Raw genomic sequence first — 12602 nt, forward strand, 5'->3', positions numbered from 1 at the left:
GGAATGGGGATAAACCATAGATGTTAATTATTATTTGTAGATATTGTTATGTAGGGATGGCTCCTTCGAAAAGACTGGGAGGAGGTTTTGGATGCAGGCAAGAATACCAAGAGGCAGAACACCAAGGAGAGAGTGAGCCAAGGCTTAGAGGATGCAGGGAGGGGGGCCAGAAATGGAGCTTAAGCCAGTGCACAGAATTCAAAGGCACCCAGAATAGAACTTTCTTCTCTCCAAACTCACGATTTACTCCACCCCTCACCCCCATCTCTCTGGGCCATATTCCACATGCCTCTGTCCAGGCTCATTCGTTAGAACTGCCCCCCCCCCCACTGCACCCCCACCCCTGCCCTAGGGACTCAAGGAATCTTAGCAATGTGTCCGATTCTTGTGCTGGAAGGGAAGAAGCAAAATAAAAGGGGGAAAATGCTCTCTCTAGGCCTGTGTCTTTGTAGGACTTCCCACAGCCCCCCAGTCCTCCTCTCCCCCAAGAGATGGCCGTCCCGAGTCAGCATCTGGGTAGAAGTATCCAAACCAGGGCACTTGGGTGGCTCAGTCTGTTAAGCGTCTGCTTTTGGCTCAGGTCATGATCACAGGGTCCTGGGATCAATTACCACATCGGGCTCCCTGCTCAGCGGGGAGCCTGCTTCTCCCTCTGCCCCTCACCACCACTCGTGGTCTCTCTCTCTCTAAAAAATAAAAATAAAAAAAAGTATCCAAACCAACAGGAACCCCAACGGCCTGCCTCCCTTCATCCAACCATGAAGCTGCTTCCACCATCTCTGCCAACCCATGCCCCTTCCCTCTCTCATAACCAGACTTCGTGCTCATCTCCCCGAACTTCCCACAGGATTGTAAGATTCTCCCTCCGTATATACACCCATTCCTTCCATCCATTCCACAGGGATTCACCGCACACCTACTCCATGACCAGGTACCATGCCAGACAGTGGGGATTCCAAGGTGAAGGCACAGTCCTTGCCCCGCTGTGGGCTGAGGAAGAGAGCACTAGGTCTGGAGCTCATGTGGTCAGAAGGAGAAAATGGGGCCCTTTGTCATGCTCTTCAAGTTCATGCTCACGCTCTTCAATCCCCTCTTCCAATGTGAGAAGAGGCCTCCCAGCTCCTTGTGGGGTGTGCAAAATCTTCCTCCTCTCTCTCTCACACACACAAAACACACCAAAGAAAACACGCCCATATCAGACATGGATAACACACCTCATGGTTCCATGTTGCTCTCCATCCTATAGATTTTAGAAATTTGTCTGAGCCTCAGTGCAGGTCTTCTTCAGTAACTGCCCTGACCCCTCTATCTGGCAACTTAACTTAATTGACCTGCTTGGATGTCCCAGGCACTGGAGATACAGAGAAGAATAAGATATATTCCTGAACACCTAGAGATCCAAGTCTAGTGGGAGAGCCAGACACTTAAACAGTCATAACACAATATGGGACACTCAAGCAAGACATTGTGATGTGAGCAGAAAAAGGCATCTAATACATCCCAGTTGTTGACAAGGAGGATACCAGGGGAGGCTTCCTGGAGGAGACAATCAAGAGAAGAGTAAGTCTGAAATTGAGCCTGTGCATTGGCTAAATTGCATTTCAGGCCATCTAAATCACTTCCCACTGACTTTGCTCCCATCCTTTCCTTGCCCCTCCATCTCTGAATGTCCAGGACACTGGGGCTTTTGGAAAAATGAATCCATGTGCAAATGTTGTGATCATGGGTAGATTTTCTCCCTCTTTTTACTTAGAGTCAACGTTATAATACGAAGGACTACTTATGTAACAAAAGCTAAATTTATAGAGCAAGAAACTATTTTCCCTGGCTATTTTTAAGTGATGCCCAGATACCCGCCTTGGTCTTTCAACTCCAGTGCAAACAAAGGCCAGAGCGGAGTTTTCAAATGTGGCACTACCGTCCTTGCTAGCTGGGAACCAGCTCCTAGCAGCCTGAAAAGGGCAAGGGATTCAGCAGACTGGAGGCCTGAGAGTTGGAACTGTCCCAGGCTCTGCAAAGAAGGAGCTCAGCTGCAAGTCAAAGGCCTTTTTAACTCAGGAAGCAGAGTGGGGAGGAGGTTGTCACCCCACACTTTGGTCAAGCACAGGGATCCAAACAGGTAGTGAAAATCCTTGTTCGTGTCAAGACTGAAGGAGAACAGAAAGATATAGGTTTTTATGTGCATAGGAACAGGAGAGAATCAGAAGCCCGAACCCCCCTTGCTAACGTGAACTGAGATTTCCTCTGATTCGAAGGGTCTGCCCTGATATTTACCCCTGATTGAGTGGACTGAAGCCAATCCCCCTTTCTCTGGGGATTTTATCAATTATTCAAGGGGCTACATTTTATTTCATTGAGTGCTGGCTGAAGAACCTGGCCCCAAGACTCCTTTCTGAGACGCAGCAAAGACCTTAGGGATAGGATGGAGCTGAGAATCTAGAATTTTACCTTCCAAACTTGGCTCTGTCGCTAACTAGCTATAAGACCTTGGGAAAGTTAACTTCTCTGAGTCTCACTTTTTCATCTGTACAAAGAGAATATGACAGGACATACCCTGTAACATAGTCATGAGGAGTAACTGACAATTCAGGAATAATACTGCATGTCTGATCCACAGTATTTTACAGGGAAAATATTTAAAATATTTCCTAATATATTTTGCCCCTGGGAAATCCAGGTGTTTCATATTTTTCCCTTTCCTTTCTCTTGTACACTTCTAATATCAGAGCTAAGCTACAACCTTCTTTCCACCAGGCAAAGAACACACAGAGAGCCCCCAGAACACAAAGGTCAACAGAGTTAGAAATGGCTGCCAAGAGGTAATGCTGTTTTCTCCAGTCAGGAATTGAGAAGAAACCTTTCTAGGACTGGGAGGGAAATGAAGTCAATGGCCAAGATTTCACTACTCCCTTCCCCACCAGCGGGGTGGGGAGAGGGACATCATTAGAAATGACGCAGTGACTCAAGAGAATCCCAGAGCAGGGAAATGCATGCCCCTTGGACAAGCCTACCCTTCAGCAGGGCTAAGAGCAACATAGGAAGTTTTGCATGGACCAGGGGCTGCCCTCAGGCCCACCTATCTAGAGTCCCCACATCCAGAGAAGAGCTGGACACTCAAGCCCTCCAGGGACAGGTGGGGGTCCCAGGAGAGCCAGGGAGACTGAGGAAGCCAAAGCTTCAGCAGCAGGCTCCAGGTCCCCCTTCAAAAGCCCCGGGGACAAGATCAGACGTGGCCCCCTCAGTGGATTTCAGCACAGGAGCTCCAGATGCAGAGGGGACACAGAACACATCAGGGGAGATCAGCAGGGACCCTGTGGCCCCACAGGGAGACACCTTCCCAGGGAGTCCAAATTGGGATCTCACTGGACCGTGAGCCATGGTGTCACATCAGAACAGGCTAAAGTACCTTTATTAATCAAGCTAAGATTTTTATGGCAAGCGACTGATTACAGGAAATAATTGGTTTTCCCTGCACGCGGGTGTTGTATATATTTTCACCTCCCATTTCAGTAAGGCTTTGGCCAGTATTAGCTGCTATCATCATCATCATCATCAACAAAGTAAGTTATTCTCAGGTTGACACAGAGGAAGGGAAGAGGAGGGCAAGAGCAAAAACAGCCCTACTTGTGTCAGATCCAAGTCCTAGCAGGGCTGAGGGTGGCTGGCTGGAGGCGAGGGGCAGGGAGGGGAGGAGAAGGGCAAGGTGCAGCCTTTGGGCCTTACCCCTCACCAGAGTATTTCCCTTCTCCTGTTCTTATTCTCTGCAAACGACTCAAACCCTCCCCTTTCACCCAGGTTTACCGCTAATGAACCCTTCCTCTACTCTGCCCTTTCCTCTGTACCCCCTGGTCTGTGAGGTAGGGGCTACAGGGCTCCTCCCCTCCCCACCTGCCCCCTGGCCGTGGTCCGGAGCCAGAGCTGGGGAGTCAGGCAGCCTGAGCACAGATCCCAGCACTGCTTCTCATCTGCTGTCATCTCTGGCAAGTTCCCTGTGCCTCAGTGTCCCCCTCTGAGAATGAGAATCACAGCCCCATGCTTCAAAAGGTTACTGTGGGGGTTAAATAGTGGACTGGTCTATGGTGATGAGGGAGTGCCTGGCCCCTGGTGAGCACTGTGTCAGCATCAACAACTGCACATTTTCTCAAGGAGGTTTTCCATGACCATTTGAAATAACCCTTCTCCCTCCCATTTTCCGCATAGACTTACTACCTTGTGAAATTCTACTACTCTTTTATTATCTCTCTGTCCTTGAGACATTTTTGTTCATCATCCATTGCTATATCCACAGGGCCTAGAATCACCACCTAGCACATAGGTCTTTGTAATAAAGAAGGAATTCCTATGAAACTTTACTAACTTATCACCTTAGGCAGATCATGGAACTCCACATGCCTCAGTTTACTCATCTGGAAAATGGGGAAGGTGCACATATCCCCAAACTGATGTGAGGATTAAATGAGGTACTATTTGTGACTATGCCCACTCCAGCCCTGGGTATATGACAGATGGGTGCTGGCCAATCTGGGAGGACAGTCTCGGCCTGACTCGGACAGGGCCTGCAGTGGTTAATTCCAGACTCGCTTCCCCCCATGAGAGGCAAGGCTGGCTGGCAGGACCACTGGCAGCCATCCAGGTGAAGGATAAATGTCAGAGGTGGGTGTCTGAGGCACTGCCCTGGTCCTGATATGGGGTCTTGACCCAGGCAGCTGGAGTCTTTCCCCACCCCCTGCTGCTGAGAGGCACGGCCTGGGCCTGCAGCATCTGGGAGCCAGTGCAGGAGCTGAGCGGTGGGAACCTCCACCCGCCTGGGTCCCACGCTACATCCTGGCCTTGGGGGAGGTGGGCCCAAGGCCTGGACTTGCTTCCCAGCCATTCCCGGGTGGCCTATTCTCCCGCCGGCCCAGCTGTGCTGACTGAACCCGAGGGCTGTAGGGGCAAGTCTGGCCCTCAGCACTGCCTGGTCTCCACACACACACAAAGAAGAAGACACAGGCCTTAGCACAAGGAGGGCACGAAATTCAGAGCCCAGCTCTGTGAGCCCTGCAGCCCACCTGCCTGCCCAGCCTGCAGGAGGGAGTGTGTTCAAAGGCAAAATCATGGAGGGGACACTGTGAAGAGACGGTTTCCACCAGGGGTTTCCTGCTTTTCCCATTTCTCACAATTCCCCAGCTTTCCAGCAACTTCCCCTAGTGTCCATCCTTCTGACAACTGACCCAGGAAGAAATAAAAACAGACACACAAGCTTAGCATGGATGGTGAAGATGGGTAAGTGGAACCCAGCCTCCGTCCCCTGGATTCATTCATTCCACAATCACATACAGAAGTTCCACCCTGTGCCAAGTGCGGCCCACTGGGGGATATGGTGGGGAATAAAACAGACCTGCTCATCAAAAGCGCTCTCAGGCAGGGAAGGGGTTACAAGTGGTGAGCAGGTCAGGGAGGGGTAGCATGCAGGGTAGAGCTACACAGGGCATGGTATATGAATAGGTGAGGGGTCTCTAACTCAACCTGAGGAAGGAGGCAAAGCCAGGAATGTGGGAAGGGTGATACCACAGCGGTCTGGTAGGCAGCATCTTGGGGGAGAATATAGGAGCTAATGGATGAAGAAACAACATCCTTCACCAGGGCATTGGCTCGGAATCTGCAGGGGACACTCTCCAGAGTGATGGTGGCCTTAACTCCCATCCCCTCAGTCTTCAGAGATTTTCACTAGAAAATAAGCTCTCCAAGGGACGCTTGGGTGGCTCATTTAGTTAAGTGTTTGACTCTTGATTTCAGCTCAGGTCATGATCTCAGGGTGTGGGATCGAGCCCCACCTCAGGCTCTACGCTCAGTGCAGAGTCTGCTTGTCCCTCTCCCTCTGCTCCTACCCCCACTCTCTCACGCTCTCAAATAAATAAATAAAATCTTGCTGATACTCTGGAAAACAGTATGGAGGCTCCTAAAAAGTTAAAAATAGAACTACCCTATGACCCAGCAATTGCATTACTAGGTATTTACCCAAAGATACAAACATCGTGATTGAAAGGGGCATATGCATCCCAATGTTTATAGCAGCAATGCTCACAATAACCAAATTATGGAGAGAGCCCGGATGTCCATCAATAGATGAATGGATAAAGAAGATGTGGTACACACACACACACACACACACACACACACACACAATGGAATATCACTCAGCCATCAAAAAGAATGAAATCTTGCCATTTGCAACGATGTGGATGAAACTAGAGGGTATTATGCTGAGTGAAATAAGTCAGTCAGAGAAAGACAAATATCATATGATTTTACTCATATATGGAATTTAAGAAAAAAAAACAGATGAACATAGGGAAGGGAAGGAAAAATAAAATAAGATAAAAACAGAGAAGGAGGCAAACCATAAGAGACTCTTAACTCTAGGAAACAAACTGAGGGTTGCTAGAGGGGAGGTCGGTGAGGGGATGGGGTAACTGGGTGATGGGCATTAAAGAGGGCACGTGATGTAATGAGCACTGGGTGTTCTATGCAACTGATGGATCACTAAATTTTACTTCTGAAACTAATACAGTATATGTTAACTAAATTGAATTTAAATTAAAAGGAAAAAAGAAAGAAAGTAAGCCCTTCGAGGCAGGGACATGGTCAGTCTGCATCCTCAGAACTTGGAACAGTGACAGACACGCACACGGGAGGCACTTGGCAAATGTACCTGAATGGACCAGTGAGTAAATAAACTCCCTGAAGGTAAGATCACTACTGACCCGGAAGAGCCCTCACTCCCTTCCTATCTCACTGGTATTCACAAAAATTCTGTTGTGGAATCTCTCACATGCTGCAACTCTCTAACTGGTGCAAACAAGGCACCTTCTTAGCCTCCAACACAGGTGTCCCTCCTGGGCACAGACAGTGGGGTCTGTGTCCCAAAGTGCCACCAGCTTCCCCACACGGTCACACTCCCTCCAAAAGCCTATGGGCATAGCTATGAGAACTACATGCCAATGAGGACAAAAGCCAGAAAGGGCAGGCAGCTGGCGCTCATGTCCACACCTGGGTCGCTACAGAACACGTGGTGCTGCCCCCCACACCCAGCAGTGGGCGTGCCGCGCATCTGTGCACACACTGATCCCCAGCCCCGCCGTGGAAGGCACACAACGAGGAGACACCAACTAGAGTGCTCGGCTCAGATACCACCATGGGGCTGGTCCCTGGGCCAACTGCCCAAACACCAGCCCCTCTTGATTCCTTCTCAGTGGGAGATGGCGAAGAGCCCAGAATGCCCTCACTTTTCACTCGGCCTATATTTAATGAGGACTTACTATGTGCTAGACCCTGACACTGGGACTGGGAATGCACAGTTGGCCCTATCAGAATCCCTGCATCCTGGAAGCTCATAGTCCAGGGAGAGACAGGGAAAATAGTGGTTTTCACATTCTGTGCTAAGTGGTACATCCGGGGCAGGTCTTCAGGGCCAGAGATGAGGGAGAACCTCACCTCCCTGAAACTGGGGTGGGGGGAGAGGGGTTGGAGGAACTCAGGAACTCAGAGTTGGTGGTGCTTGAACTACATCTTGAAGGATGGCTAGGTATTCACCAGGTACCAACCTCCAGGCAGAGGGAAGGGCAAGAGTTTAAACACAGGCTGTGAGAGGTGGGGCATGCAGACATGGTCCAGCGCTTGGTCATGAAGGGGACTACCCTCCTTGGATTCTGAAACTGAGTTTGGGATTTTCCAAATTCCCCTTTGGTCCATTAAGAGAATCCATTTCCAGACCAAGGAGGTCAAGGGGAAGCACACTATACACAGAGACAGAAGCAGCTCAGCAGCCCTGGGACAACACCCACATCCCATCAGGCGCAGGGCTACCTTGTTAGACCCCCACTCAGAGAGCCAAGGTGCGAGGGCCACTGTCCTCCAGAGCGACCAAGCACCATTCCATAAGCTTAGATGCAAAAATCTGACTCTGAGGCAGACCACCCCACTCTGCTCCTGAATGACAACACTCCCACCGCCTGTGTGTGAATGAACTCAGCCCCAGCTTTTCTCTGACGTGCCCCGCAGGTGTCTCCCACACAGCTGTTGGGAGGCACAGGATGTTGACAGTGGGGGTGGCTATCCTTACCAAAACCATTTTATAGGGAAGAAAACTGAAGCTCGAGAGGTAAGGCCACTTGCCCCAGAACAAACTCATGACAGACCATGTCTAGAACCCCAACCCCAAATTCCCAGCACAGAACTCTCCTTTCCCGCTAGAGGACAATGGCAGACACACCCTGCTTTGGTTCTTGGCTTCCCCTTAAGTGCTTTCTCCTGAAGGTCCACAGTAGAAACAACAACTACAAAAGTGTAATTAAAAACAAAGCAAAACCTCCAAAATTCTTAGCCAAGATGCATTGATGAACATTTCCCTAAATATTGTGAGTCCTGCAAGGGCCTCTCTTTGGATGGTGTTCCCTAATATTCCAGAAGCAAATTCACAACTTCTGGTCTTTACCTCAAATTTTCCCTCTGGAGCCTGGAGAATACTTAGAAACACTGTTTAAATAAGAGAAAGTGCTCCCAACAGTCTGTCAAAAATGTTCTGATCTGCCAAGTTGAAGTTCTAGAAACTGAGTCTGTGTGCGAAGATCACTATCTGCCTGCCGTCAGCATGCTCTTTCCTGAGACCCAGTGAGAAAAAGCAGCAGCAGCAGCAGAAAGCAAACAAACCTGCCTGGTGTCCTGGGATTTGGGAATTTTAGGAGGATCAGACGGTATTTTGGTTCTCCAGAAAAGAAGAGCTATTGGTCATGCCAGCTATACAGCTTGAGGATTCAGATGGAAATGCAAAAAGACACAGAGAGAGAGAGAGAGATCCCCCCCACCAAACCCCAAATGACTTCTCTCTAGCTTGTGAATGCCAGAGATGCTCACCTTTTGAGAGACTTGCTTTCCCAACATGGTCTTAACTGCTCACAGAATGTGTCCTGTCTTAGGAGTGAGGCAACAATGTCTTCCAGAAGGCAGGGAGTCCAGAAATTCCCAAGGGCACAAGGAGAAGGCTCTCAAAAGCCAAAAAACATCTGTACCAACTGTTGGTTCTTTGGACCGGTTATAACAGATCCCGAGAGCTGGCCCTACAACCACTTCCTCCCCAGGCCTTTCTTCCCACTGCTGACCAGATACCTGGCCAGCAGGCAGAAGCTGAGCCACGACAGATGTCTGATGGGGAAGGACACCAGGCTCACTGAGCCAGGCCCGGTATACGCCTTATCTCATAGGGACCCAACATATCTACCCTTTGGGACACACATACATTGTGAGCCTCGTCCCCATTTCCCATTAGAAACTGGAGGTTCACAAAGGCCAGACAATTTGGTAGCAATCAAGCAGGACTAGGTCTCTCTCTTACCGCATTCTGAGTGCGAGGGGCTGGGACCGCTGCATGCAGTGCTCAGGCTGTGACTGCGAAGGGTGTGCGCACCTGTAAGAGAATGCGCAGGCTGGACACTCAGCACCCACACTGTGCGCACCTGTGCCCCTGCAATGCCCAGAGACCCAAGGCCAAGTCCACCTGCCCAATAACACCCATGTCAGGGAATGGCGTTGGTGGAGCCCCAGCACCTCGTGGCACCACACAGAGGGTGTGGACAGGGGAGAGGTGAGCCAGCTGCTTCTACAGCAATAGTCTACTTTCCCTGCTGAGGAACACCACTCTTTAACTTCACATCAAGGCTCTGCATGGGTAAGCAGCATCCCTGACCAGAACTTCCCCTTGGCAGGTCAGCCACCTGGGCTCCACCTGAAACCATGCCCAGGTCACCTCTCGCCACTGTCCCCCTCACTAGCCAGGCAGTTGGAATAACCTGGTTCTAGAGAACACGCTTCTTCACTCTCTTGGATCTTCCTCTCCGATTCTCACCCAGCTGGCCTTGCTCCATAGTCCAGCCATTCAGACAATGCCCTGGAAGGGAAAGGAGGAGCAGAGATTTGTGTCTGGGCCCTACCTGGAGCTGGCTCCCCATGACACGACTTCCGTGGCACCTTCTCTCATGGACAAGACACCAGAGGGTCCTCTCTGGCTCACGAGTTCCCCTCTTCCAGCTCATCCTGCCTGCAGGAGCTGGGAGGCCTCTCCCTCACGCTGATGTGAACCCTATCTCCTGAATCTGCAAAACCATCTCTGTCAGGGATTCGGGGCTTGTTTTCTTAATTAACTGAAAATGCTAACATGGGAGCCCAGGCACTGGCAGGGGCCTGGCCTTCAGCGGCTGCTAGAGAAAATTCTTGCTTTGAAATCTGGATCTTTCCCGTCTCCCCTCATGCCCCGCACAGGATGTCAAAACAAACTGGGACACCCGATCATGGGGCACAGGGAGTGGGCAGGCTCAGGTTTCAGGGCCAGTGACGGATTTAGCTACAGGCAGCTTCATTGTCCTACTCATGAGGAGATCTTGATTTCCCAAAATGGCTCAGCTAAACCCCAAAAAAGCCACCTGCTGTGGCAGGGACTCTCTGGGGGGAAAAGGAGAGGTCATGGGGTTTATGCCAAGACGGTTTCCTGAGTGCCTAGTGCCCGGCAGGCCTGGCGGTGGGGCTGGGGGAGATGGCCAAATCCTACTGATTCCTGCCCTTGAAGAGATAAGCAGGAACAAATTACTGAAGTGTGGCACGTGGAGGGTCACTCCCAAGGCTAGCACAAAGTGACAGGGTCACAGAGGAGGAGCTCAGCATGTTGGAGAGGGCTGAGGGGTGGAGGGTCATGGTAGGACACAAAGAGAAACACCTGGTCTGCAGAAGGACTCGACATCTCAGGAGTAGATAGGAGGGCATTCCAGGTGCAGGGGGCTGTGGAGGCAGAGGATAGAGACATAAAGACAGAGCATGTTTGAGGAAGGGCAGGCAGGGCAGTGTGGCTGGAGAGTGCAGCTTCTGGGGGCTTTGAAAGGACTCTGTGTAGAAGATGCACCTGGCGATGGAGAACACGGTGCGCCCGTCATGTGAAGGGGTCCAGCAGGCCATGGGGAACTAGCAAATGTTTTTCAGCAGAAGCTATCTCTATCCAGGTCAGGGATGGCCCAATCTGGCCCACTCCCAGTGTCATTGGCAAACCCCCTTCATTTACATGTTTTCTGGGGCTGCTTTGGTGCCAGAGTGAAGTAATGACAACAGAGACTGTGGGGCCCCAAAGCCAAAATAGCTACTCTCGGGACCCTCACAGAAAACATTTGATGGCTCCTAATGCAGAAGATGGACAGGGCAGAGAGGTCTGGAGAGAAGAAGACCAGATGACTGCTCAGGATCCAAGTGAGGGACAGTAACCAGAGAGTGAAGATACACAGGGGCATGACTCAAAAGTAGGTGTGACCACAAGCTACCTCATGGCCAAACCCAAAATCTCAGCAGCAGGAGGGAGAGGAGATGGAAGAAGAACAGGAGGTCTGGGTCCTGGGTCTCTTGTCTCCAGCACCCAGCACTGGTGGGATGTGTGATCCTCACAGGGGGCTTGTTACCCAGCCCTATCCAAGAGCTGAGGCACCAAGCCAGCACGGTGTGCCTGCAAGTCACAGGGATGCTCCTTCAGCCTTCTCACCTAACAGCTGGACCCTGGGAAAGGTCCGAAACTCTAGAAAGATCCGAGAAGACCCCTCTCTGAGAGGAGACCACATGGTGTCCCCGGGAGGCCCCACACTCACCCTTCCTAGCCATAGCACAACTTGTCCCATCTGCCAAGGCTGAGAGAGGAGTTTCCTTGTGCTGCAGGTCAGAGACACTGTGTCGGAAGTGAGGGTCCCAGTTCCTAATTCGGGGTCTTTCCTCTTTCCTGACTTGCATGCTCCTTTCTCAGTCTCTGCCCTGGGTCCACCCCAATTGTGCATGGATCAGCACCCCTCCTCCGCTCTGCCTCAGCTGAGCCCACCTCGCTCTGCCCCGAGGAGCGGGGGATGGCTGACCCATCTCCCCCTGGTCACCCCGACTGCACCTCTCCCTTCTTGTGCTAGATCAATGGAGCCTTTCTTTATCTCTGGCACTTTGGGCTTTCCAAGCTCATGATGCAGAGCCCAGCTTCAGAAACAAAGCAGTAAAAGTTAAACACCATCATTTTAGGAAACCGCTTGGTGCCAACTTGCACAGAAACATAAACTCAGGACTAAAATCGCAGGCCAGTAGTAGGTTATCTGATAGCTATTCAGACGATGCAGAATGAATGCATTCAGTTTTTAGATTACTCTTAAAATGAAAACAAAATGAAACATTTCTCGAGAAAAAGAAGTTTCTCAAGTGGAGTTCTCAACACACTCCCCTCAAGGGTCTCTGGGCTCATCTGAAAGACTCTGCAGGGGTGGAGGACCCAGGATGTGCAGCTAGGTCGGCTGGGGCCTTCCCCAGTCTTATGCTCATCCATGTCTTCGATGCCCACCAGAAGAGTTGGCAAACAGAGGTCAACAGCTCAACTTTGCTGAACAAATGCACGAAGGAATGATTGAACAAAGATGTTCGCGTCCTGATTCCACAACCAGTCCTGTGTCCTCAGGCAAGGCCTTGCACCTCTCTGAGCCTCTGTTTCTTCATTTGTAAAAATCCCTCCAATTACAGGCACACCTCAAAGATATTGCCGGTTGGGTCCCAGACCACTGCAA

At 50.8% G+C, this 12602-nt stretch overlaps 1 protein-coding gene across 6 annotated transcripts in view; it reads right to left on the reverse strand.

The window, feature by feature from the left end:
• Positions 1-12602, reverse strand: part of DAAM2 (dishevelled associated activator of morphogenesis 2) — a 140040-nt gene that overhangs the window by 89402 nt on the left and 38036 nt on the right. Inside the window, exons 1-2 of one of the 6 annotated variants that reach the window (XM_073884959.1) lie at positions 9828-9901; positions 9374-9445 (exon numbers count right to left, since the gene is read on the reverse strand). The exons of 4 other annotated variants lie outside the window; for them this stretch is intronic. The gene's annotated coding sequence lies outside the window, so the exon portion shown is untranslated. Of the gene's footprint in view, positions 1-9373; positions 9446-9827; positions 9908-12602 lie in introns of those variants that run through there. One more of the 6 variants, XM_073884960.1, reaches the window with a different exon arrangement.

The sequence above is a fragment of the Callorhinus ursinus genome, unplaced genomic scaffold, assembly GCF_003265705.2.
Source record: "Callorhinus ursinus isolate GAN/ISIS: 27379988/994484 unplaced genomic scaffold, GSC_fseal_2.0 scaffold59, whole genome shotgun sequence".
In the NCBI taxonomy this organism is placed as follows: Eukaryota; Metazoa; Chordata; class Mammalia; order Carnivora; family Otariidae; genus Callorhinus; species Callorhinus ursinus.